Source organism: Ursus maritimus, unplaced genomic scaffold (genome assembly GCF_017311325.1).
Source record: "Ursus maritimus isolate PB19 unplaced genomic scaffold, ASM1731132v1 scaffold_1, whole genome shotgun sequence".
NCBI lineage: Eukaryota > Metazoa > Chordata > Mammalia > Carnivora > Ursidae > Ursus > Ursus maritimus.
Window position 1 is genome coordinate 66091862 of NW_024423343.1, and position 26232 is coordinate 66118093.

The following is a 26232-nucleotide window of genomic DNA, read 5'->3' on the forward strand; positions in this document are numbered from 1 at the left end:
CGAGCGGAACGTGGATGTTGATTTGGAAACGAACGAATATGGACAGAAAACAGCGGCCGAATAAAAACCTCGGCATGGAAGCTGAGTGGGATTTGAGGGGAACAGTGGGGTCACAGAGAGGCTGGAAACAGAATCTGGTGCAATAGGGCTGGTTTGGGAGATGCTAGTGAACGTTATGCTTTTTCTCCCTCGTACATTGGGGTCTTTGTTGTGGCTACAAATTCCAAGACTGCCAACTATATACAACCTCCAGAGTATGGTCATTCATTTTTCTCTCGATATGCTAGCCCCTATGGACTTTAATTCAATCTACCCACGTCAAAATTAGCTTATCTTCTGCAGTGTTTACTAGACATAAAACTTAACACTTACTAAAAAATCCTGTCTCAATCAGTACTGAGGATTTTCTACTCACCGATGATCATTGTTTCTAACTCAATTAGCATTGTGGATTGAAAGTCTGAATTGAGAGACCCAATGCTAAGGTCTTGAGAGGTCCAGCATTGGTCAAAATACTGAAGTGGATGAAAATTTTCTCTGCTTTCCCTTTCCTTGCCTTCTACTAGCAGCTTCTTGCTCTTACTTCTTGCTTCACTGCTGACACTCCGTTAAAAAAAAAATTCTCATTAGAATAGTCTAAAATAGGTTATTATTTTTGAGTAAGGTATAGACTAATCAGTAGTTCACTGTAGTGAAGACCCAGTGCCTCTAATCGGAGGTGGTACGTTTTAGTGGGAAACATCAGCAAAACCTGAGTTACGTTGCACTAGTGAATTTTACAATCCTGTGAAAGTGAATGAAAGAAATTACCAGGCTTCTGTTTCTTCAGTTTCAAAGTGGAGGAACTAGGCCTCGCATTCACCACCCTGGAGTTGCCCAGACAGCCCAGCCATGGTCAACTTTGACCTGTTGTATTCTTTGACACTGCCTTGGACTGCAAGCCTTTGGACTGAGTCTCCTTCTAGCTGTTTGCAAAGTTCTGAAGACAGTAGAAAACTTTCACTCTCTGAGCCCTGAGGAGAAACAATTTGGTTATCAAGGTTCCTGCTCTCACAAGATTATTCTGGTATTTCTGCGCCAGAGTGATGACTTCACCCCCCATCATGGCACTGGTGGCGAGTCCTTCTATGGGGGAGAAATTTGATGATGAGAATTTCATCCTGATGCACATGGGTCCTGGCATCTTGCCCATGGCAAATGCTGGACCCAACTCAAATGGGTTCCAGTTTTTCATCTGCACTACCAAGACTGAGTGGTTGGATGGCAAGCACGTGGTCTTTGGCAAGGTGAAAGAGGGCATGAATATTGTGGAAGCATGGATTGGTTTGGGTCCAGGAATGGCAAAACCAGCAAGAAGATCACCATAGCTGAATGTGGACAAATCGAATAAATTTTTCTTGTGTTGTATCTTAACTACCAGATCATTCCTTCTGTAGCTCAGGTGAGCACCCCTTCACCCTCATCCGCTTAAAATATCCTATAATCTTTGTGCTGTCACTGGAGTTCTATGGGTTTTATACTTTCCTTACTCCCCTGCAGGTCTAGCTGGGTTGCAGAGTTAATTTTCTGATTATGAAATAAAAACTAAACAAAAAAAGATAAAGTGAAGGAACTGGATCGTAGACTCCAAGTTTTAATATTTTTGTTATTTCATATTATATATATATTAATATTTTAAGCATTATCTTATATCTGATTTTTTGTCTATATATGTTCAAACACCTGGCTCCCTTGCAGGATACATTTAGGCCATGTCTTATCATCACAAATTTTTAACTGAATATTCATTTCACTGATTTGTAATTTCAGAATGTTTGCTATAGCTCAGAATCTTCAGGCCATTATAATTTAGAAAAAAAATTGTAAACCTTTTTTTTCTTAAAGATTTTATTTATTTATTTGACAGAGAGAATGCAGCAGCAGAAGAGGGAGAGGGAGAAGCAGGCTCCCTGCTGAGCAAGGAGCCCGATGCAGGACTCTATCCCAGGACACTGGGATCATGACCTGAGCTGAAGACAAACGCTTAACTGACTGAGCCACCCAGGAGTGCCTGTAAAGCTTTTATGCTTGAATAGATTTCTTTTAGATTTTATTATTAATGCAATAAAATCATATGCAGTGTATATGTTGCTTTTAGAAATATCAAAATATAGATGTACAGATTTTTAACAAAATAAAGCAATTTTGGAGTAATAAATTTTACCCCATTTTCCAAACCACAAATTTTTCAAAAGAAAATTGTTTGGAGCAAGAGAATATTTCCGAATATTTCATCTCTCATCCATCCTATTTTTCAATTTAAGACATTGTCCTAAAAATTTCTTGAAGTTTTTGCTTTTTCTGTTTTAAAAACATATTCAAAACTAAATTTGTTTCTTTCATCTCAAACTTCTGTAAATATTACAATGCTTCCCTTTAGAAAATGAGAGTTGGCTGTTTTTTCTTGTAGCTCAATTTCTAGTCTAAAGTCATATTTCCAGTTGTAATGGTTTGATTCTAAAGATTTACAGAAGGTAAGTGTATGCCCTAAAACTGAACATGTATCTTATGAATATTTGTCAAGTCTGCATTTGGACCATTCCCGAATTAGCACTGTCTGATTTCAAATAGCTCTTACATACAGCCTCCAGGCACTTCTGATTTCACTGCTGATAGAAACTCCACAGAATCCTGTTCCCTTCCTCAGAAGGGTCTCAGAATCCCTTGCCTTGACTATAGCATAAAGCCTGGGGGTGTGATGTTTTGGGAAGGGAGCAGTATGGAGATTCCTGATACCACTGGAGGGCTTTTATTGCAGGAGATGTCCTTCTTGGTTCTCAAATTAAAACAAAAGAGTTGAGTTACTGCTCAATCATCAGAATTTTATTACTGACAGCCTATTATGTACAAACTAGCCCTTCTCCTCCAAATGTCCTCCTTGGAACATAATGTTTCACTTTCTTCAAATGATTGGGATTATACTGCTCCATAACATATACCCAAGGCATAAGGCTTCTGCTGTTGGATTAGTGCCAGATGCATGACATTTACTGCAATGTAAAAAAAATATAAACAAATATAGGATTATTGAGCCTCTGACATCTGACTGAAACTCTAAATTAAATCTAAGTTCTTTGAGTTAGCGATCATTTCTTAATTGTATTTTTATTATCTATGCTTGGTATTTAGTAGGTGCTCAATATATGTCCATTGAACTAGCTGAACCTACACCAAGATCCACAACTGAAACATTTCCATTAGTTTATAGTACAGAAATTCAAACTCATGGTTTAGACAATTTATGTGACTAATAGGGACTATGTAAAGAGCAATAGCATGCTATTATGTTGACAGTAATATATATAGCATATTTTAATAACGTCTCGTATGGTGATGGAAATTTTTAGTAATCAATAATTTAATTTTCGGCTAAGCAAAACAAGTAGCTAAATTATTTTAGGTTACTCTTGAAAATCAAATTAATTTGAAGAACTATTTAAAATTACTTCCATATTGTTGTTTTTATAACTCTCAACTAATATATTTTAAAATACTAGTTCATAGAAATGATTTTCACTTAAAAATAAGATGAGCAAAGAAGTCACTGAAGACTGTTCTTGTAGTGGCAAAGTGATGAATAGACATCCACAAGCCGGGGATCAGACTGGTTTTATTAATCCAATGATTTTGCATAAACTTAGCCAGTTGGCAGTTATTTAGGTGCCTTTTCTCTATGATTGCCATCTGCAAAGATCCAGAACAGGGTTTAGACTCCACCCTAATGGGTGCTGATTCTTAGACATCATCCTTCTAATCCAACAGGCCCTACTCATGCCTTTCTAAAGCATTTGTGAAGGTCCTAAATCAATCTAGCTCTTTACAGTCACAAACCAGGGCTCAGGGTGTTTGGCTCAGAGAGCTGCAACCAGGTTAATATTGAGCAAAATAGCCTTTCTGATAGAACATGCTTTCACATTCCAGTAGTCAAGGAGTGCAAGGCATGGCGGATACACTAAAAAAATGAACTCTTTGCAGTCGTTGGGTATTAGCCCATGGCATGAAAAATAACAAGTCTCAATAGGAGTTTTTAATTTTTTTTAATTCACTGGTAGAATGTGGTATGGACAGTATATAAGAGTACTAGTCTAAGAATTAAGAACCTTAAGTTCAGGTTCCAGCTTGACCAATAAATGGCTCTGTGTCCTTGGACAAGCCACGTACGCCTCAGTGCTCTAGTTTTCTTGATGTTCAGAAGGGGGAGTTGACGTTGTTTCTTAACTCTCTTAAAAAATCTAAAATAATTGCTCTTTAAAAAGACAAAAATTGGGGCGCCTGGGTGGCCCAGCGGTTAAGCATCTGGCTTCAGCTCAGGGCGTGATCCTGGCGTTATGGGATCGAGCCCCACATCAGGCTCCTCCGTTATGAGCCTGCTTCTTCCTCTCCCACTCCCCCTGCTTGTGTTCCCTCTCTCACTGGCTGTCTCTATCTCTGTCAAATAAATAAATAAAATCTTAAAAAAAAAAAAAAGACAAAAATTATGCTTCTTTAATTACTCACAACCATAACTCACTCTTTTTTGAAAGACTAAATAGAATGTCCATTTATTATATTATTAAAAAAATACAAAAGGTATATGATATATATATTTTTATGACATCATGCCATTGTCTGTTAGTCATTATTGTTGCTGTTTGAAGTAACTTTGGGATTTTTGGCCAGAGGGTTTTCTATAAGTAGCTTTTTTTCAATAGACATTTTCCTCCCGAGTAGCTAAATTCTATTGCTTTTTTTTTCAGTGATAACAGAAGCATCAAGTCAAGTTGTAATCATGAAAGAAGAGTTTGAAAATTTATTTTCTACTTGGTTTAAAAAAATCAAGTGCAAAAAATACTGACGGAATTAAGCATAAAATCACTATCATTTTTCTTCTATCCTAGGTATGCTAGAGGAAGAAGCTCTTACCTGTGTAAAGATAGCTCTCTCTAAGAGGAGGTCTGTGTTTGCTTGGAAAGCTCTTGTACCGGATATCTACATGATTTATCACTTTATTCCGGTGTGTGCTAAGATGTCACCTTGTCAGAGAGAACGTCCCTGATACCCTGTTGAAAATAACATCCCTTGTTGTGCTCAAGCTCCTTCCTCTTTATTTTTCTCTACATAATACTTACACTACTTGAAATGTATTTATTTACTGTCGATGTCCCCTCTCATCCCCACCAAGAACAGAAGCTCTGTGAGAGCAGACACGATGTATCACCAGCAGAGGCTACCTTGTCACCAGTGCTCAGGACAATAGTTGGCATTTAGAAGCAGCTCAATAAACCTTGAAGGAATGAATGAATGCCTGAAGAAACTTAGTGATCAACCGAACCAGTCAAGTGAAGGAATAGACCAGTGTGGAGTAAAGAATAACACGGAATAAAGAATATTCCTTGCCTCAGGGGAAGTCCAGGCTCTAGACTAGAGCTTACCAGATCAAATGCCTACAAGGACCAATAAGTTAATTGTAAATATGTGGGTAAAAACAATAGGGAGTAGTAAGAGTTCTTGCAAACTGGAAACTGTATTCATATCTAAAGAAATCCACACATTTCAAACACCTGGAAGCCAAAACAAAACAGCTATGTGCTATATTTGGTTCCCGGGCCATGTGTTTATAATGTGTGCCAGGTAACCATTGTGGAATGATGCAGGTAGGAATGACCATGTGCTCTATGATGAAGGAGACAAAATGTACAGCAAAATAAATACAACTAAAACGGAGCTACCTGAACATTTGAATGAATATTGGTGTAGAAGGTCACCAAGAAACAGAACGTGAGCTCCTGGACGTTGAGCCTGATGGTGACATCAGAGTGTTTATCAGTAATTAACTTGATATTTCTGGGGGAGTGATGTTTAACATGATTCTAAGTTTTCCCTATAAATCAATATTTTTCAAGCTATACATCTCTTGCTTCTAGAGGAAAGCTCCTGTGTCCGTAATCGGATCCCTTTCAGAAAATGAGGTCATTACAGAAATCAGATTTCTGACATTTCTTTTTAAAGCAAAAATGACAAACCTGCACATTCTAATTGCCCTCGAGTCTTTCATTGCTTAACATTATTTAAGGCTTCTTAGGCCTCCAAGAACCCTTTACCCAGAGCATGTATTGAAAATAAAACATGCAGGTATACAGAATTTAAGTTATAGAAAAGTTTTTTTCAACTGTATCAACTGATTTGATGGCTTAATTTCAGATTTTTAATAGCATAACTGTCTTAAATTCCAATTTAAATATTGGCCAGAAGGAAAGGAGTGGTCAAAGACACGAAAGAGTTTCTACCTGGATATCCCCATCAAAAAGGGTGGGTTTTGTAGTATTCTTCAAGCTTTATTTGTTTGTGGGGAAAAGTAAATTCCGGGGGTAGCCTAGTTCCCCAGAGTGCAAACCTGGAAACTATTAACAGAAGTGCTGATCTTAATTGTCCTGAGGGTGTTGGGAGAAAAGGGTGTATCTCAGTCACTAAATAGAGATTTACAGAGCTCGCATCAAACGGTGACGTTCTGCAGGAGCAGAGACAGGCAGCAGATATCTCGGGAAAGAAATTGAAGGTTGAAAGAAGCCATTGTGAACACTGCATGTTTTCCGTTATGTGTAACTGTGCCCATGACAAGTATATATGTAGCCAAAGTGAAAAATGCATGATGACCAAACTGGGTGCACACTCCCCTCTCGACACAATTGAAGCACAGCTTCTAATGCATCTGTGATTGTGGGTCAGTTGATATATACCTGGAGTCCTGTCAGTAGGAAATATGAACGTGCATAAAACTCTTAAATTTAGTGTTTGAGGCGGTTGGAATGAGCCATTCACCTTCCCCTTCCACCCCCCCTCCAAGGTTCTCCTTTTCTCTTTTCTTCTCCGGAGCTCCTCCCTTTGTGAATTTATGATTCAGAAATTATTCAAACTGACTTCAAGCTCTGTCATTTCTTCATGAGTATTTTATGCGTGTTCTTGGATTTTCATCTTGTCACTGGGTCCAGAAGCAGTGGTATATCATTACATTAGAAGATTTTACTTTGCTGAATTTGTCGGCTTGCTTAACTCCGGGATGGCAGAGCCAAACTAGATTCTGAAATGATCCACTGGATCTTTTATGCAAACATTAAAGAGAGAAAAAAAATTAGTTCCATAAGTTGAACAAATGCTACATTAAAAATAAAGGGCTACATGGTCTGACACTGCAGCTTTTATCTGTGATTTTGTTTAAATTGCTAAAATATCAGTTTTGGGTACTTTTACACAAAGCTGATGGAAATGGAAGTGAAATACTACTTAATTAATGGTTCTTATCTTGTCTTTTCCTTTTATGGTTACATACTCTACTTGTTCTATTCCTCGATTAATGACTACAACTTGCCGTATGTGATTATAATATATATGTTAGACTTATTTAGTCTTTGCTGTGTCATCTTCAGAACCATGTAATAGGAGGGCAATTATCTCATCCTAAATATATAGACTTAGAAAGAACCTTGAAAATATACTTCTCTTTTCCTTTTTCTCTCTCTCTGTCTCTCTCTCTCTCTTTCCAAAATTTGCATATGCTTGTCTTTCAAGATGACTGAATTTTCTCAGTGAAGGTAAGATGATGATTAATTAGCTGGGTTCCTATCTATGTTTAACTGCTTGTCACTAGCATTGAATGGGACGAATTCTTGTAGTAGTTTACTGAAGCAGTTTGTAGAATACAGATAGCTATTAGACTGGCTGTATTAATAAATGTCGTCAACAACTTGTCGCTTTAGTACATTTTAGGTTATCTGTGGGAGTACATAAAATAAATCTGAATTCTGGGCAAAACTATACAATTGGTTCATTTCCAAACTCTATTATGTATAAGATTATGACCCTGAAGTTTTAAAATGGCAGGTTCATTGTCAAGTGCACTGTACTTTTTATTCCGAAGGGACAAAAGACTTTGTGTCTTCTTAAGTCTTCGTGAAAACTCCACCAGTGATCTTCAGAGCAGCACTATGCTGGCGAGACCTCTACTACCTTCAGGGTTTCCTGCAGTGCTCTCCATCTGGATGGAATAGGGAAAAAACTGATAAAAGAAATGGAAAGGAAAGGTGTTGTTTTTGTTTTTTTTAGTTGTTTAAAGTCACCAGATGCTTATTCCGTCCTGTCTTTCTTCCTTCTTTCCGCTTTTCTTTTTTCTTTCTTTCTTTCTTTCTTTCTTTCTTTCTTTCTTTCTTTCTTTCTTTTCTTTCTTTCCTTCCTTCCTTCCTTCCTTCCTTCCTTCCTTCCTTCTTTCTTTCTTTCTTTCTTTCTTTCTTTCTTTCTTTCTTTCTTTCTTTCTTTCTTTTTCTTTCCTGACTTCCTAACTTCTCTCTCTCTCTCTCTCTCTGTATGCTTAATTTTTATAGCTTTGTTGTGATTAGTCTTTTGCAACCATATCTGGGAGCTTACCTGTTGAAAGATAAATCACGTGAGTAATGTTTAAAAAGTCTAGAGAATGGTTTCCTGACGGACTGGCTGCTTGTGACAAGCCTAAATTTGCTCTGTGTTTGGGAAGACGCTGCTGCTCACCTGGGAGCTTCACTCTCAGCAGATCACTGGCAAGCCTTTCCGGAGAAAGGCATCATCCCGGGACACTGAACAGAGAGGGCTACATTCCTAGATTTACCTTCCAAGATGACATGAGTTTGTGAGCCTCCAAGAGTGAAGGTTACAAAGTATCACCTGGAGGTGGGCTGCTTCAGAGAAAAATACACACCAATATCCTCAATTACCCCTACCCAAAACAGAATCTCTGAATGTAAATTATATCAAAGTAGGTGCAATAAACTCTAAATTATCTGTGTTGATGCAGGGGTGCATCTGTTAAAAGCCATTTATATTAAATTTAGATGACATTCTGTCAATTGGCAATGGGTGGGGTGTATTAGATTTATTATTTAAATTATGTTGCATCTACGCTCATATTAGAATCCCGGTAGTTTGCATTTCCTGTGCAAGCCACAATAAGAGGGAAAAGGCTCAGACGTGTATTAGATGGCAAATGGAAGCCACTCTGATAGAAATCATTTCTAACAGATAAGCCAGGAAGTAGATAATTTACACTTGGGTTATCTGTAGATTACTAGAAATGACTGTAGGTGTATGTGCTTAGAATTCATGCTTATACACACATTGCTAACAGGTTGATTCCTGAAAAGGAATGTCAACAGATGATCACGTTGAGGTGAGAGCATATGTCTTGGTACCAAAGGACTTAGCTTTGAACCCATCTCTGATCTTACTAGTTTTTCAATAAGCCTCCCAAGTCTCCGAGTATCAGTTTCTCTATCCATGATACGGAATGATATACCTGCTTTTCTTATTTAATGTGTATTATATCCTGAAGTTAGGTAAGGATAGTTACAAAGATGGGTAAGACACAATCTTGGGCCACAGGGAGACTGGGGATGGGTAGGGATGAGCAGACAAGTAAACAAGCAATCTCACCAACACAGGAAGAGTTAGAAGAGAGGTGGTGTTGAGTAATTCCATAACCTGCTTTGTAATAATATATATAATATACTATGCAATAAAATATATACATATATATCAGTATCTACTGAACCATGAAATCCTTTTTTAAAAAAGATTTTATTTATTTATTTGAGAGTAAGAGAGAGAGAGAGAGTGCACACGCCAGAGGGCACAAACAGGGGGAGAGGCGGAGGGAGAAGCAGACTCCCCACTGAGCAGGGAGACCAATGTGGGGCTTGATCCCAGAACTCCGGGATCATGACCTGATCTGAAGGCCAACTGAGCCACTCAGGGGCCTCCATGAAATCCTTGAAGTTAGGAATCATGTGTAATTTACTTTTGAATCATCAGAAAGTAGGCAGGCATAGGCCATAAAAAGCCCACAAAGCTTTTCTGTGGAATAAATGATTTTTAAGCCACTCAGGTGAGAAAACCTTTGTAGCCTAGGATTGGGAAAGTTAGACTTAGCACCAAGTACTGTTTGCATGCTGCCGGGTCAGCACCAACCTTACAAGTAGGTTGTTTAATGAGGTCTTATTTCTAATATACCTAGTGTACCCTTGGCATGGAGCTCATTAAGCAGAATTAATATGTGCCATGGCATAGAGAGTAGGAGCTAATAAATCACCCAAAATATCACCCCGGCATCCTGCCTTACTTATTGGTTGGTGGAAATTCCCACCATTTGGCATTCACACTGACAACTAGGCAATTGCATCCCCTGAAATCTTCCTTGAATTTTTGATGTCCCTGAGGAAAGATAAAACTTTTAAACTGTGGTAAATCCCTAACACTGTAATGAGAAGTAATTTTTGATATTAATCACATCAGAGTAATTTTGATATTAATCACATCAGAAGTAATTTTGATATTAATCACATCAGAACCCAAAGGGTACATGAGACATAGTAGGGAAGCTTGGTAAGCGAGTAAGAAGGAAAGGTCTATAGTTTGGGACCGTGTCAGTGAGAGCCCGACCCATCAGGTAGACCTTGGGCTTCTGTAGCATTCTCTCTTGGACCAGGATCAATGTGACGGTTACTGAAGCTGTGAGCTCCAGCACTTGGGTATGTTGCGCTGTCAAGTGGTGAGAGGACCCTGATTGCAATTTTCACTTCGCTGTGGACTAGCCCTGGCTGTTTTTGTAAAACTGCCAATAACACTAGAGAAGGGGAAGAAATGTCAGGTGTTGAACTCCTTCCCTCTACCATAAGAGGTGAGGAAAAAACTCAAGAATACATCAAAGTGGGAGTTCTGATAGGGGTTAAAATGGCCACATCTGTACATTTCCTTCCCTGTTCCTAGGTTACTAGGAGAAGATATCAATTACAGAACTGGAAGAATTGGTTGGTATGGGGTAGGAAGCAAGTAAGAGGAGCTCTGTAGACACTTTGATTACCCACTTCCCCTCCCAAGTCGAGTGCCACTCATTTAGGCATTCTTGTGCAGAAAGAGCTGTCAGGCTAAGTCTTACAAGAGAGATGTTGAGAAAAAAATTTCAGCATGTACATTAAATATTGAATGGAAGTCAAATACTGGTCATGAAGATTGCTAAGCAAGACTAAGGAACAAAACTCCAAAGCCACAGGTAGAGATAGTCCTGTGCTTTTCATATAAGATTTAACAGTGTGTGATTTTTTTTTTTTTTTTAGTGTTAGAGAATAATCCATTTTATTAGAGTGTTTGCAGCAGATACATGAATGGCTTAAATTACATATTACAATTTGACATGGAGATCTTACTGTCCCAATTAAGTGTCTGTTTAGTTAGCACATTCTGCAATGAGCCATCCTTCTAAGGCCTGGTGGTATTTCATGGTACGTCAGTCAATAACCCGCATCCCCATCCTAATTGCCCAGGGGCTATATCCTGACTCGTAGTCAGAGGTTGGCCTTGGAAAGTATAAAGTTATGTTTGTTAAATGCAAGTCTCATGATCTCTGGAAGGCGTTAGCAATAATCTTCCTGCCCATTGCACAAATTCCTCCCTGTAAATGCCAGTGATCATGGTGTAGACAAGCATGTGCTCCCATCCCATGATTTTACTTGAAAACTAAACTTCCTGTCAGTTTCTAAAGCCTTGCTCTCTCTTTTAATGTTAGCATTTTGTTAAAGTAAATGGAATTAGAAGTAGAAATAAATCCATTTAATCACACATGAAGCACAATTTTTCATGAGTACTTCAGATATTTTTATATGAACAATGGAAAAATGAATATGTTTATTTGCAGCCAAATCGAAAAATTCCAAAAACTATTTAATTTTACTTCTAAACACTTGTCTATCTTATTTAGAAATATTTTTTATTGTTTTATTTTTTTGTCCTGCACTTCATCTGTGTCTTTGTGATGCAACTTTTTATTTTTTTTTAAATTGAAATACAGTTGACATACAACATTATATTAGTTTCAGGTGTACAGCATAGTGATTTGGCATTTATACACAATAGGAAATGATCACCATGAAAAGTCTAGTAACCATCTGTCACCATACAAAGTTATTGCTATATTATGACTATATTCCCTCTGCTGTACTTTACATCCCTGTGACTTATTTGAACTAAATCTTTTTTTAGATTACTTAGCTCTGAGTCTAGAGTTAAATGACAAATTTTCTCTAATATTGTTTATTCTAAAGAGAAAGAAATCCTTGTGCATGTGTGCATACACATAAATCACACACATCTTTTAACTTTTAAAATTCAAGTGCAAATGTATCTAATTCATCTCCGAATACAGTATATCAGAAGAAAGGTATGGCTTTAATGTGAGTAAACTAATTTGTATTGTGAGAAAATAGTCAAAATAATTGCTAAGGATAAGTTTCGCAATATTTACCAGAGCTTAAATTTCATAACACAGACCCAATTCTTAAAAAAATAAAGTCTGAGTGAGAATAAAGATTCCTCTATCGGGTATAGGTGGAAAAGAATCTATCTTTTTGAGTTATTTTAAAATTCTTATTGGATTTGCTATTATTTTGAAAACGAATCCAGGTAACAATAATGCTTATTTGCCACAATTTTCTATTTTACACTAGGAAGAAAATAAATGTACTCAATTAGAAACAACATAAACCATTTGATGAAAAGCTTTCAATTTAATTTTATGTTCAACCAAAACACCGATTCAGGGCTGCTGTGCAGTTTGTGTCCTGCACGAAATTGCTTGAAGATCTGGGTGAGACTCTAAATCAAAACCTTTGCTTTTGGGGCAGCAACTACCACTTTATCTAATTTCTACAAACATCTCATATAGACACTCTGCATTTTTTTTTAAGTAAATTCTATACCCGACATAGGGCTCAAACTCATGATCCTGAGATCAAGAGTCACATGCTCTACAAGCTAAGTCAGCCAGATGCCCCAACTCTCTATACTTTTAATTCAAGTTTAAGTTTTAGTCTTAAAGTCAGCTTTCTAAGACTACATTTTAATAATCTGATTAGGTCAAAATCCTAAAGAAGTCATGAGTAGAATGAATGCAACAAATATGACTTGATAGCGCCCTCCCCCATTTTGTTGACTTAAATCATGTCTTTGTCATAAGGTGACAACTTTAATCCAGAAAAATTCAGCCAGGATTTTCATTTTTACCCTTTACATATTATCCCTAATAAAAATTGAATAATCTCGTTGGAGGAAACTTTTACCTGTTTTTAAAATCAGGGGTTGTAATAGCTATACATTTATAATAGATCATTTTTTTATTCATATAATTTAATTGTTAAAGAGAGCAGTAGCTTTAGATGTTTTAAACCCAAATATATGCTACAAAATAATCTAATCACTTGTTTTTACATCCTTATTCAATCGCCATTAAAAAAGAGTAAATGTTAGATGAATAATATCTTGAGTTTTGGTTGAATTGAGGTCTGAGCTTTGATTAACATTTCATTCATAGTTATCTTAAAAATAGTACCCCTCTGAATTATGATGATGAATGAAACGTAGTGTTTGCACTGAGAAAAGTTAAGGATAGAGCCACATACCCCAGTGATACAAGAAGGGCATAAGATGCCAGGTATAGAGTTGTTACCTTCAAATTTCACCCAACAGTGTGGTCAGTAGTGTATTCAGTGTATGAATTAGATAGGGCTTGTTGAAGGGCCATTTTTTATATCACAAAATATCAAGGTTAATGGTAGCTACATTGACAACTTCTAGGTCATCTCTTTAAAGACAGAGGTATTCATCCTGAATATTGGGACATGGTGGCAAGCTTGGATTTAGAGATGGAGCCCTAGGATGAAGATGGCGAAGTTGATTGTCCAGTTTGAATAAGAGCAGAACGTTCTACTACCCTAGATCATTTTCTTATCATTGACCATCCCATCTTATTTAATGCAACCATATTTTGGGGTTCTTTATTATAGCAGTTTAGTCTAGACCCTGACTAACAAATTTACATATGGGAAAATCTGCTTCCTCTTAATTTCTTCTATTAGTTCAAGTTATGGCCTCTGGAATTATACAGAATTAGTATCCTCCCTTTCAAATATGATATCACTTTAACTATTGAGGGACAGTAGCTATCTGCTATACATTTATTTCTTCTTTCCCAAATCTTCATCAGACATGATTCATTCCTCAAATGTCTAGGCATTATCTCCTGTAATCTGGACACCATGACCCCCTAATCCAGCCTGGGGTTACTTCTCTGTCACATTCTCGTGTTCTTTTCCATGAAGAAAACTCTCAGGTCACCCCTATAATAATCTCCTGTGAAGCACTTAATTTATCTCTGTTACATTTCATCTTGCTGATTTTAATTCCTCGTTTCAGCAAGTTGAGATAATTTTGAAAGAGCGCAGGTTTTAATCAGAACATTGGCAAGTGCAAACAAGTGGTTTGACTACTCTTCTCAGTAAATGGAAAGATTGTTGTTAAAATATTGAATATTATTGCTACCACTCTTCCTAATGAATACCTAGTGCCAGCTGCTATAAGTCTTTTAGAAGTATTAGGTCAGATTATCACTCACAACAATTGTATTGTTATTCCTATTTTTCAGATAAGTAAATGAGTCTTCAAGGGAAAGGATGACTTGTCTACACAGGTAGAAAAATAGCATAGCCAAGTGCAAACCCAGATTTGTACGACACCCAAGCCTAATTAGCTACTAGATTCTACTGCCATTTGATGTTCTTAGTTTCTGAAAAGTATAGGCTTCTGCTTTGTACAAGGTTCTGTGTCTGGAAAAGGATAAGGCATATATTTACTTGTCATCACAAAAGCATGGGCTTTTCTGTGTCTATTTTGGTCATGTTAACTTAAAAGCAAGAGAAGGAAACATTCCAAATAATTTAGAAAACTGAATCTATCAAAATATTAAGTTTGCTTTGTACACAGATGATGCTTCACTCCTCTCTTTTTACTGAAAACATGGGGTGTTTTCTACTCAAGTCTTTTTACGACATGGTTTTCACAACTGAATTTTATCCTGAAAAAAGTAGGTCTGATTCCTTCTTCCATTGTTTTCAATCTTTTTGCTCCAGCTAGAAAGACATTATTATGATTCTCAGGATCACAGTAGGTTTTCTAGAAGACGGAGCATTTTTTTGCTCAATATCTCCTTTCTTTGCTGAGTTGGCTAAGAGATTTCTAACATCCGAGAATGCTTGCCAGCTCCTGGGGTTGATGGGAAGCACGTGTACTTTGTGCTTAGGGGGCCCCCAACTCCACATCAAGATAATGTCCCCATGTTCTGTAAGTCGGCTCACCTTCCCTTTATGTGAAAGTCATACTGCTGTTCTTAATGCTCTTCTCTCCTAAAACTCAAGAAATCAAAGGACAAACTAAGGAGTTATGGATGTCTTGTTTAGGACATTTATCTGTTGTGGATTTAAAAAACTTGCATTATTGAGTCATACAAATGGAAATTATTACTGAATGAAGACAAAGGAAAAATATCATTGAGTTCAGAAAGAGTTTCCAGTCATCGATTTCAACCTCTTCCTTTTCTACATGAGAAAATCAAGCCCCAGAAAGTTAAAGTGACTTGCTCAAGTTCGTATAGATAGGGTGGCAAATTTGAGTAAGAAGAATTTTGTTACATCCCTCAAACTATAACATGTCAATCCTGTTTCTTGTTTGCACATATATTTATTATTTGGCCCTACACCATGCATCCTATGTGTAGAAGAAAGTGCCTAGTGATAGATATAAAGTATTTAAACCTTGCCTGTGCTTCCATCTTGTCTCTAATAGGCAATGAATATAAGTAGTAATAATAGTAATAATAATAATACTTAACATCATAGAGAATATTTATTGAGCACTGACGATAAGCTGGACACTATAATAAGTAATACATATATTATATATGTCTTATATGTAATATTATATATATGTCTTATATAGCCTTTTATATTATATATATATTATATATATAATATATATATTACCAGATTATCTGATCCTCAAAAAAAATTTCATGAGATTGGTAAAATTGTCATTTCCAATTACAAATGAGGAAATGGAGGTCTAGAGATTGGTCTGAAGTCACAGAGCTCATTGTGGCAAAGCAAAAACTCAAAATTTGGAATCTGTGTTCTAAACCACTTAGAATCTATGTTCTAAACCACTACACTATGCTGCCTCTGATAGTGGACTTTCTACCTAGTTTTTCAACAATGGGTCAACTGGTGTGTGTGTGTGTGTGTGTGTGTGTGTGTGTGTGTTTACATGTATGCCATCCATGATCTATACCATATAGTATTAATAATATGTGTGCACTGTAGTCTTTCTATATGTGAGCAACAGAAAGTTTTCAGAAAAAGAGTAAGTCCTGGTTACTTATATCTACTCAAGTAAGATTAACTTCATGAGCTCAGAATTTGTTGAGATAATCAAATAATGCAGAAGGATAGATACTTCATGATATAATGATTACAATTAAAGTTTAGTTATTAGACTTGCATAGCAATTTATTTGTTTTAAAAGGTCTGTTCTATGTATTTTACACCATATTTGCCTGTCAAAACTGTCAATCCATAAGCCGAACGGATAGCAGGCAAGAAAACTGAAGGCAGAGAGAAAGAAAGAAATGAAAATTAGCTTATTCTGTTTTGAATGTAAAAAAGTGATACCAATGATGCTGTTGGTCAAGAATGTAAAAGGACATTTTTGTCACCTCCCCTCTATATCACCAATGTTCTCATAGGCCACCACTTTCATATCTCCCATCTGAAACTCCTGGGCCCATTTTAAAAGACACAGTCTATTCTTCCTTTCAAAATAAAATCTTAAAATTATAGGAGGAAAAGGAATTTGAGCAGTGTTTCTTCTTGCCTCTAAGAATAAGCAAAGCACGTTTAAGTCTGGATATTGTATCCTTTAAGCAGTTTTATTAACACATAGCCAAGGAGGTTGTGTATACCCATTTTAAACCTGCTCTAAAGTTTATGATTGATTTTTTACACTGCAGATACACATGGCTGGTTATGAAAAAAAGACTCTTTATGCTTTTTGTTTTTCAAGCACTTATACTGTTAATTTTTAAAACATGATCACACGTCTAACATATTTAAAAAATAAATACCTAATACAATATGAGTCTTGGCATATTTAGGGCGGTGCTAAGTACCCAGAAATTAGAGAGACTGTTCTTTTAATGACATCCTGTGATTCGATTTAAACAGCCAGCTTTTATATGATTAGTATTTATACTCAAAGCTGGATAGGTTCTCTATATTCCCTATAAACACACAGAACAAACATCCTTAGTCAATGGTGAAGGGAAAGAGATGGGCTTTAGAAGAAAAATTGGAGGCTGGTTGTCAGTTAATTTTAGCCTAGCACTTTCACGTCTTATAAAAAAATTCAAAATAGTGTAATACATTCAGAAATATCAAATAAAGTTCAAACTGTTTAAACTTAATTTACATCATATTACATCAGATCAAATTTCTAGTTATTTCTTCAATCAATATTTATAATATGCCTGTATTTTAATAAAGATCCAAGAAATGGACTGAAGTTTTGGTTTTAGTACAAATGCATTATCTGTATTTATTATAAATATAAGCCTAACAGATATTTAGCATAGATTCATGTCAGTCAAACCAATGTCGCTGTATTGATACTCTTCTCCTAATTGGGAAATGGAATTGAAGTGGCATTTTTATCATGATGTCCTTTGTGGTTGACACTTGTCTGTGCTGAAATATCTTTGTGCATGAATTAGTAGTGCAAATGGGATACTTTGCCTTCAGATAAAGTTTTCTTTTAGAAGACTTGAAAAAAAAAGTCCAAGAATGGCAGAAATATCTGATAACACCTTCTTTGAGGACGGAGAAGGAAATAAAATCCTAAATTGTTAGAAGTTACAGTTTAGAAATATGTACCTGCTTTATTTGTTGTTATGATTAGAGAAGAATGGATTGAATTAATCTCTGAAACAGAACTGTAGCAAAATATCTAAGTGTCAAACATTAACTGCATTAAAAGAACCCATTATTTGTCTTTTGTTCTCTGTCCTTTTAAAAAAGATAAATGCCTCTCCATTATATTTCATTATCAAAGTTCTGTTTAGAGTCCAATATTTGCAGATTTGACAGGTTAAAATATAAACTAGTCTACAGCTGACACATTTGAGAACTTATGAACTTATCTCTCTGCAATCCAGATTTTTATGCCACTCTCTACATGATTTCTTTTTTTAAAACAAGAATTCTTTCAAGTCTAAACACCTATAAATTACAAAACTAATGTGCAGTTTTATTCTTCCTATTATTTATTATTCTTCCTATTATTTTATTCAATCTCTTTTATTCTCTTCAGTTAAAAAATAAAAGAAAGAAAAGAAGGAAACAGCAATGACCTGAACCTATGAGGTAAATGAATGCTGTGGATTATACAAATGAATTATTGAATCTTTAACTTCTAAACTGGCTATAGGAAAAACAATCTGAATACAAGAACCTCTCCCACATTTCTAGAGATTAATAAGAATTGTTACACTGTTAACTCATTTCAAACCAGTGTTTGTTACAAAACTGCATTCTCTCCTATGCATCTTGAAAGAGTAACATGAAAAACATCAAAATGGCCTAATTTTGGAAGCCAAATAGCGTAAAAATGAAGACAGTGCTCCCTGTCTCCCCAGTGGTTTGCAACTGAGCCCCAGTTTCCTAAAGTTCATCAGACCAAAGGGAAGAAAGAAGACAAGAGAAACAAGGAGAGAAAGACACAGCTATCCAGAAAGAAATATATTGAAAAAGAAGAGAGAAAATGAAAGCAAAAATTAGTCATGTAAAGATGAGCTATAGAAACTCGTCACATAAATAGTCATGAAATGAAAAGTTTCAGATTTGTATTGAAGTAAAAAAAAAAAAAAACTACTTAGAGAAAGGCCAACAGGCCAGACTAAATAATCCTCGACTTACCGTCCAATTCTGAATCCCATATTAGCTGCAGAGATTTTAATGTAAATATGCCATTACACTGTCATTACAGTGATCAGGCTTCATGGCTCACAGGTCACATCTCAGCCACTGTTAATTTTGCAGGCAAAAGCTTTTTTTCTCTTGAAATGTTAATAACTTTCTATTAGTTAATGTAGCGTGACTAAAATTCAGATTAGATATAATTCATTTTAATATCTGTGACTGGCTATCCTGATCATTTAGCAATGGTTTCCAGCTGAATACAAGATGCTAAATTGGACTCATTTGCATAGCCCTGTTAAAGCAATGCCATTCTAGAAATGTAGGCATCTTCAAATTAATTTAAAAGATTTTTTTTTCTCCTGGTTTTGCTACTAGGATAAAATCTTTGGTTGCAACTAATTGAAGTTACCATGGGCTGAATACACATGCTTTTCTCTGCCCGTCCTCCCATCCCCCAAGAAAAAAAGAAACCAAAACACTGGTCAGGAGCATTAATTGGTGAGTGCAGAAGATACCCAGGGCCTCAGAACACAGGGAAGGCTCACTTTAGTAACTGTAATGTTGTTACAGAAATCTCAACTACTGACAAGGTTTCCTTGAAGAAAATTTAGTTCCACTTTTGCAAACCGGTTTCTACCTCTGTATTATGCCGATGCAATGTATCACTACCTATTTTGTGAATGGAGTCTAGTGTGTGGAAGTAGATGATAAAATCTGCTGCTTTCCAAGGAAGCCTGTACCAGGGTGGAGAGCACTGCTGTTATTAATCATAGATGGAGTCTGTTCTTTTCTTCCTTTGCATATGTAACACCCATTAATGCTAATGGAAAACACAGATGATACATTCATGCAACATGGGGCGACCAGACCCCTGAATTATCAATGCCAGTAGGTAGATACTCGCACAAACAATTCAGGAAGTACACCTGTGGAAGGGATTAGGGATTCTTTGGCTGCAACTTGATCCCATTTTTTTAGCCATATCATATGTGATATTTTTTCCCTTTCAATTAAAATGCAGACAATTTAAAATAGTAATCACTTGCCATTTCTTCACAAGTCTCACAAACTTTGTGTGAAGAATATGTAAATAATCTTATACAGCTAGGTCAAAGCTTTGGTTCAGAAGCCTTAAAAGATTCCTAGAAAGTTAAAAACTGAAATAAATGCATTTTCAATATTTTGCCTCAATTTCACTAACTTAGAAAGCAGTATTTGAAATGTTCATTTCCTTTTATGAATTTATTTAATAATTATCTATTCACTTAGGTAAAGATGTTTGGCTTTAAGAACTCACATTGTTACTCTCTTTGAAATATAATTTTCAGAAATGAGGGTATAATTATTTTTTTACCTCAAAGCAAAAAAAATAGGTCTCAGATACAGGTAATGTATATCAAGCTTTTCTTTATATTTGAATTTGATAATTTCTACACTATTTGAGAAAATATGTGAATAGGAAACAATCTCTTTATGGTACTACTCTCCTACCCCTTTCTTCTTTCTTTTCCTCTCCCCCTTTTTTTCCTTGAGCAAAATATCAGATTTTCCTGCTGCTGCTGCTTGGAATCTGAAAAGTTAAAGAACTGTTTGGTCACCCCCACCCCGATTTCTCTCAACCTTCCTCCTTGCCCCCCAAGAATTTAATGAGAAGTATGTGGTTGGACCACCATATGTGTGGGAGAGATGCAGAAACTTCCAAGAAAAAAAAAAATCTAGTGAAGATTTTGAATAAACACAGAACTGGCACGATTTTTCCCTTCTAAAATTTATGTGATAATTTTCACTTGTGTAGTTCATGGGGAAGATAAATCACTAGGCGATATACACAAGATGCCAACAAAATAAGAAACTTGGATAATGATTAGCTCTTGGGCCATTGAATAACTAGAATGCCAGCTCCTGAAAATACTTCTCTATTTGGTTGATTCCCTCAAGAGTCAGTGGTTACTGTAGACTAAAAGTTTTGTTGACATCTTTCATCTCTCAGCCTATAAATATTGGCAGATATGTGTGCCCCTCTGAAATTCTGAATGTTAGTTGCTTTTAGCTTTTCCTAAAGTCACCTGGAATTTCCCCTCCCTTCCTTCCTTCCTCCCTCTATTTTTCTTTTCTTTTCTTTTCTTTTTCAGAAATTTCAAAACTCTTTACAGATTTAGAAAATATTTCCCTGGATAGTGACATTGGTTATTTCCATTTAAAACAGTTACTTGCTGATTGATCGCCTGAAATAAATCTTCTAGGTTTCAAATCCTTATTTTCTGGTAGGTCTCTGTATTTAAAACAAAAACAAAAACAAAACCCCAAGATATTTTAAGATAGAAGATAGTTTGGAGCAGATTTTAGAACTTCATAATATACCAAAATCTGTCCATTTAGTTAGAGAAAAATTCCTCATTCACTACCATGAGCTCCAAGTTCAGAGAGATACGAATCTCTTCCTTCTTTTATTTATTTCAGAATTTCCTTGCTGTAATATACAAATGTAGTCACGGTAAATATGTCACACCAACCGGAAGCACATAAAAGATGAAATCTTAACCTTAGCTCCAAAAGGCAACCACGAATTAATGAAGCAATTCTGTTAAAAAGAACCTGCAGTCATGTGTTCCAGTTACATAAGTCCAGTGGCACCACACTTAGACTCCTAGCGAGGATTAAACTGAGAAAAAAATGGTTAAATAGTGACTGACTATTTTAATAAGGTGAATGTCTTCTAATATCAGACAAAGAAATCACCTCATAACAGATAAAATCATCTGGTCACATCAGTGTAATTATTAGCTCATGTTATTATTTTTTACTTTCTGTCTAGATTTTTCATGACCTAAATATTAAAGCATGAAGATATATGTCTTGGCATTTCTGTTAAGATATTTTCCATTTTCCACTATTTCAAGTTGCCCGTGTTGTTAAGAAGGCCATTAGGCTCTATCTTCTGCAAATTTCCTTTGTGTACTTTCAATCTACTGACCACTTTTCTTCATTCTAAGCTATTGATAACATTTCTAAGCATTTGCACAATTAGATGAGATAATAACAGCAGTGTTAGGATCATAAGAAATACACATTGGTTTTGAAATGCTCCTGTGAACTAACTTTCTTGGGGCAAATTCCTAGGAGGATGAATAGTGACTAGATTAAACATTCCATTAATTAGCAGTTATCTGGAAACTGAGTGAGGGGAAGGTCAATATTGTGAGAATAGGGGGAGTTGGAGAATGGATTCAAAGAAATGAACGATGATGAATCAACTTATATGAATAATTACAGCAAAATTGAGTCAGTTTTATGGAATAAATCAGTACATAGGACAGAGCCATTGGAAAAAGCTTTATGGTAGTAATTGTTACATGACTTGGTCCTTGTTGGATAAGGAGAGATAAGAAAAGACATTCAGGAAGGTGGAACGATATAAGCAAAGGATAACATTGGAATGAGCAATTAGATTCAGAAAAACTTTAATTTTCCACAGGTCTTATGTTAGATGGGATAGACTCAGATAATAAAAAATTTGCAATTTTGTAAGCAGAAGAATCTGGATTCAAAGTAACAGACAAATATAAGCCTCTAGAGACTTTTAAGCAGGGTGATAATATGAGGAAGTGGCAGTGATATATAAAGCAGAGGTAATATTTGTTATCTGATGCAAGGTGACAAAATCGCCCCATTTTAAGCAGCTTGTGCCATATAATGTTGCACAATTTAAACAAAACAAAACAAATAGAAACAATTATTCATTGGGAATACTTTTTGCAAAGTCATTTCCCTAAATCAAATATGACTCCAAAAGTCTTAGTTTACATAATCCTACATTACTCGTTAATCTGTACTAAAACTGATCTCCCCAATATTTTTTGTTCGTTTCAATCTATTATCTACAAAGTAGCCAGAATGATTAAAACAAAACAAAACAACGAGATCATGCAATGCCCTTATTTAATATCATTCAACAACTCCCACTTTTTCTTAAAATAAAATCAAATTTCTTATTATAGCCTATAAGGCCCAGTAGGGTCAAACTCCTTCTTCTCATTAATCCCTTTCCTCATCTTTAACTGGCTTTCGGTTACGCTGGATTCCTTTTAGTTCACGGACCAAAGTGAAATCTTTCCCACCTAACAGACCATTTATATTCTGCATCATATTCCTGGAAGTTTAAGTCCAATTTTTCACCAGCATGGCTTTTCCACAGTTTAAAAGTTTCAGCTTCAAAGATACCTTCTCAGATAAAATTTCCTTGCCCTTAGTAATTCCTCCTTGCTCCCTTATCCCCATACTACTTATCAAAGCATTTTTATAGGAATTTCTTAGCATGTAATTTCATAGTGTGTGTATGAACTCATGAACATATATATACATACATACATATGTACACACATATATATGTGTATTTATATATGTGTGTAAAAATATGTCTTTATGTGTCTATGTCTCTTCATATGTCTATATATACATATGTGTGTATGTATACTTTATTAAGGAAATATATATTCCAAAAATACACAAATACTGTGATCAATGAAGTTTTACAAAGTGAACACATCCATGAATCCAGATCACACTACAGAACATTGTGTGCAAGCCAGCCAGCCTTGCTTGAGACAGCTGCACCTATCTACCAATCTTCCCTCCAGCTCCCCACAAAGATAGCATGCCACATTGTGACTTTTATCACGATAGATTACTATAACCCTTTTGTGAACATTATATATGTATGTACTCTTGTGTGCCTAAATTCTCTGCTGAACATTTTGTTTTGAGATTCAACCGTTTTGTTGTATGTAGAGAAAGTTTGTTCATTCTCATCATTGAGTAGTTTTCCATTATACTGTACAGGACAATTAGAATTATCCATTCTACTCCTGATGAATAATGCTGCTTGAACATTGTTGCATGTGTCTTGGTGCACCTATATATGCAACTTAGGGGGTAATGCAGTTGCTGTGCACAGGGTACGCACATACGTAGCTTCATTAGATACTTCCAGTGGATTTCTAGGATGTTTGCATGTGTGTATAAGCAGCATAAGAGTTCCAGTTGGTATATATCCTTACCAATATTTGGCATTGTTATTATTTTTAATTGTTGGTTTTCTGGTCTCTATGCATGTGTATTGATATGCAATTTTGATTTTAATTTGCATTGTCTTAAGGTCTAATATTAAAGATTTTTGTTATGCTCATTAGTTTTTTGGATATAACTTTCGGAAATGTCTATTCATGGCTTTTTCCCATTTTTAATCTGGTTGTCCATTTTTTTCTTGCTTGATCGGAGGTTTAAACATGTATTTAAATATATATATATATTATATAAAACATGTTTATTCTATACATTTATCCTTTGTTATCTATGACATAATTACATATATGTTCTCATACTTGAAGGTCTGTGTTTCACTCTCATAATAATATATTTCATGGTCAATTGTTCTTAATTTTAATGAAGTCCAAATTTACCTTCCCTTTTTGGTTATTGTGTCTGTGTCATATTTAAGAAGACTTTACCTAGGTCAAGGTCATAAATATATTCTTCTATGTTATCTTTTTCTAGGTTTATTGTTCTGTTTTTTATATTTGGTTTTATGATTCACCTGGAATATATTTTTGGTATTGTGAAATAAGGGCCAAGATATATATATATATATATATATATATATATATATATATATATATATATATTTTTATATATATATAATCTTTTTTTTCAATTACATACCCAATTATTTTTGCATCTTCCTTTCCACTCTGCAGTGCTTTGTTGTAAATCAGGTGACTAAATATATGTGCATTTGATTCTAGACTATTCTCTTCCACTATTTTAATAACACCTATTTTAATTTTTGTGTCTTTAAAATAAATCTTGATGTCTGATAATGTAGATCCAACAGCTTTGTTCTTCATCATTGTGTTTGCTATTTTTGGCCCCTTGCATTTCCATAAAAATCAGCTTGTCAATGTTTATATAACAACCTTTTCGAATTTTGATTGCATTGATTTTAAAGTTTAATTTTAGGGAGAATTGGCATCTTTACAATATTGAAATATCTGATTATGAACATGGCATATCTGCAATGAGCGAGCCATTGGCCCTTCACTTTGGCTTGCATGCAAGAAATAACAAACTGACAACATTGTTGGGTGTTGCCTACCATTCCAAACTAAGTGAGACCTCTAATTGTGACAGAAGTTGTTGGTTCTCATGACCGGCCTTGTTCTGGCTCACCAACAAAGTTGGGTGGGGTGGGGGCAGGGGGCGTATTGGAAGCTGACTCAAGATAGAATTCACAAAATTCCACTCTTCTTTCTCAAATCCCAGCAGTATTCATGCATAAATGCTTCTCAGATTATTGTGTAATTTATGTGCTTTCCAGAGTCTTAAAACGATTGTTTTTTGTTAATTCTATAGGGCTTTAGAAATGTTTTGGGAGATAAAAGTTTGCCTCAGTCATTGTCAAAAGTCCTAAATAATGATTTGTTCCCCAGGAATTGGCCCACTTAATTGAAGTAGTCCCACTTGCTGTCATAATGTTATTCATGAATGCCTATTATTACATTTGTAATAATTGTAACATCTACATCCATGTCCCTCTATATACTGCATTTTTTAAAAAATCAGATATCTTAGGAGTTTACAAATTTTACTGTTCTTTTAAAATAACAAACCTTTGCTTTGTTGATTTTCCATTGCACATTTGTTTTCTATCTAGTTAATTTTTACTAGGTTTTTTTTTTCCCTATTACTTTGTGTTTACTTAACTTTTTTTTCCTGGCTTATTGAGAACAATATTCAGATAATCTATTTTATACCTTTCTTCTTTTATAATATAAATATATTATATAAATATAATATTTGGATGATTGATTTTCTATTAGTAAAGGTTTAGCTGTATTCCACATATTTCGAAGTCAGTGTTCTAATATATATCACTAGCTCAATATTGTCTACCATAGATCATTACTATATATTATAAAAATGTATATTTAATTTCCATAGTGACTTCTTTGAGCCATGAGTTATTTACTATCTTATTGCCCAATTACTTAATTTGGGGAGATTTTCTAGTATTGTTTTGTAACTTTTATCTAGCCTAATTTTACCGTGCTTAGAATAAAATTGTTCAGAGTTACTTTGTGTTCCAGAACAAAGTCAAAGTCAATTTGTTAAATATTCTAAGTAAACCTAAAAAAAAATGGATACTCTATCATTTTGAAAAGCTTCTATATGTTAATTTTTTGTTTGCTTGTTTCATGTTTTACTGAGAGTAAATCTCAAATTATGACTGTGAAATTTTTGGTTCTTCCTTTGTCTCTGAAAGTTTTTGCTTTCTATATATTGAGGC

General features: G+C 35.3%; 1 pseudogene; it reads left to right on the forward strand.

The window, feature by feature from the left end:
- The first annotated feature begins 914 nt into the window (after positions 1 to 914).
- Positions 915 to 1390, forward strand: LOC103659869 (annotated as a pseudogene).
- The last annotated feature ends 24842 nt before the right edge of the window (positions 1391 to 26232 follow it).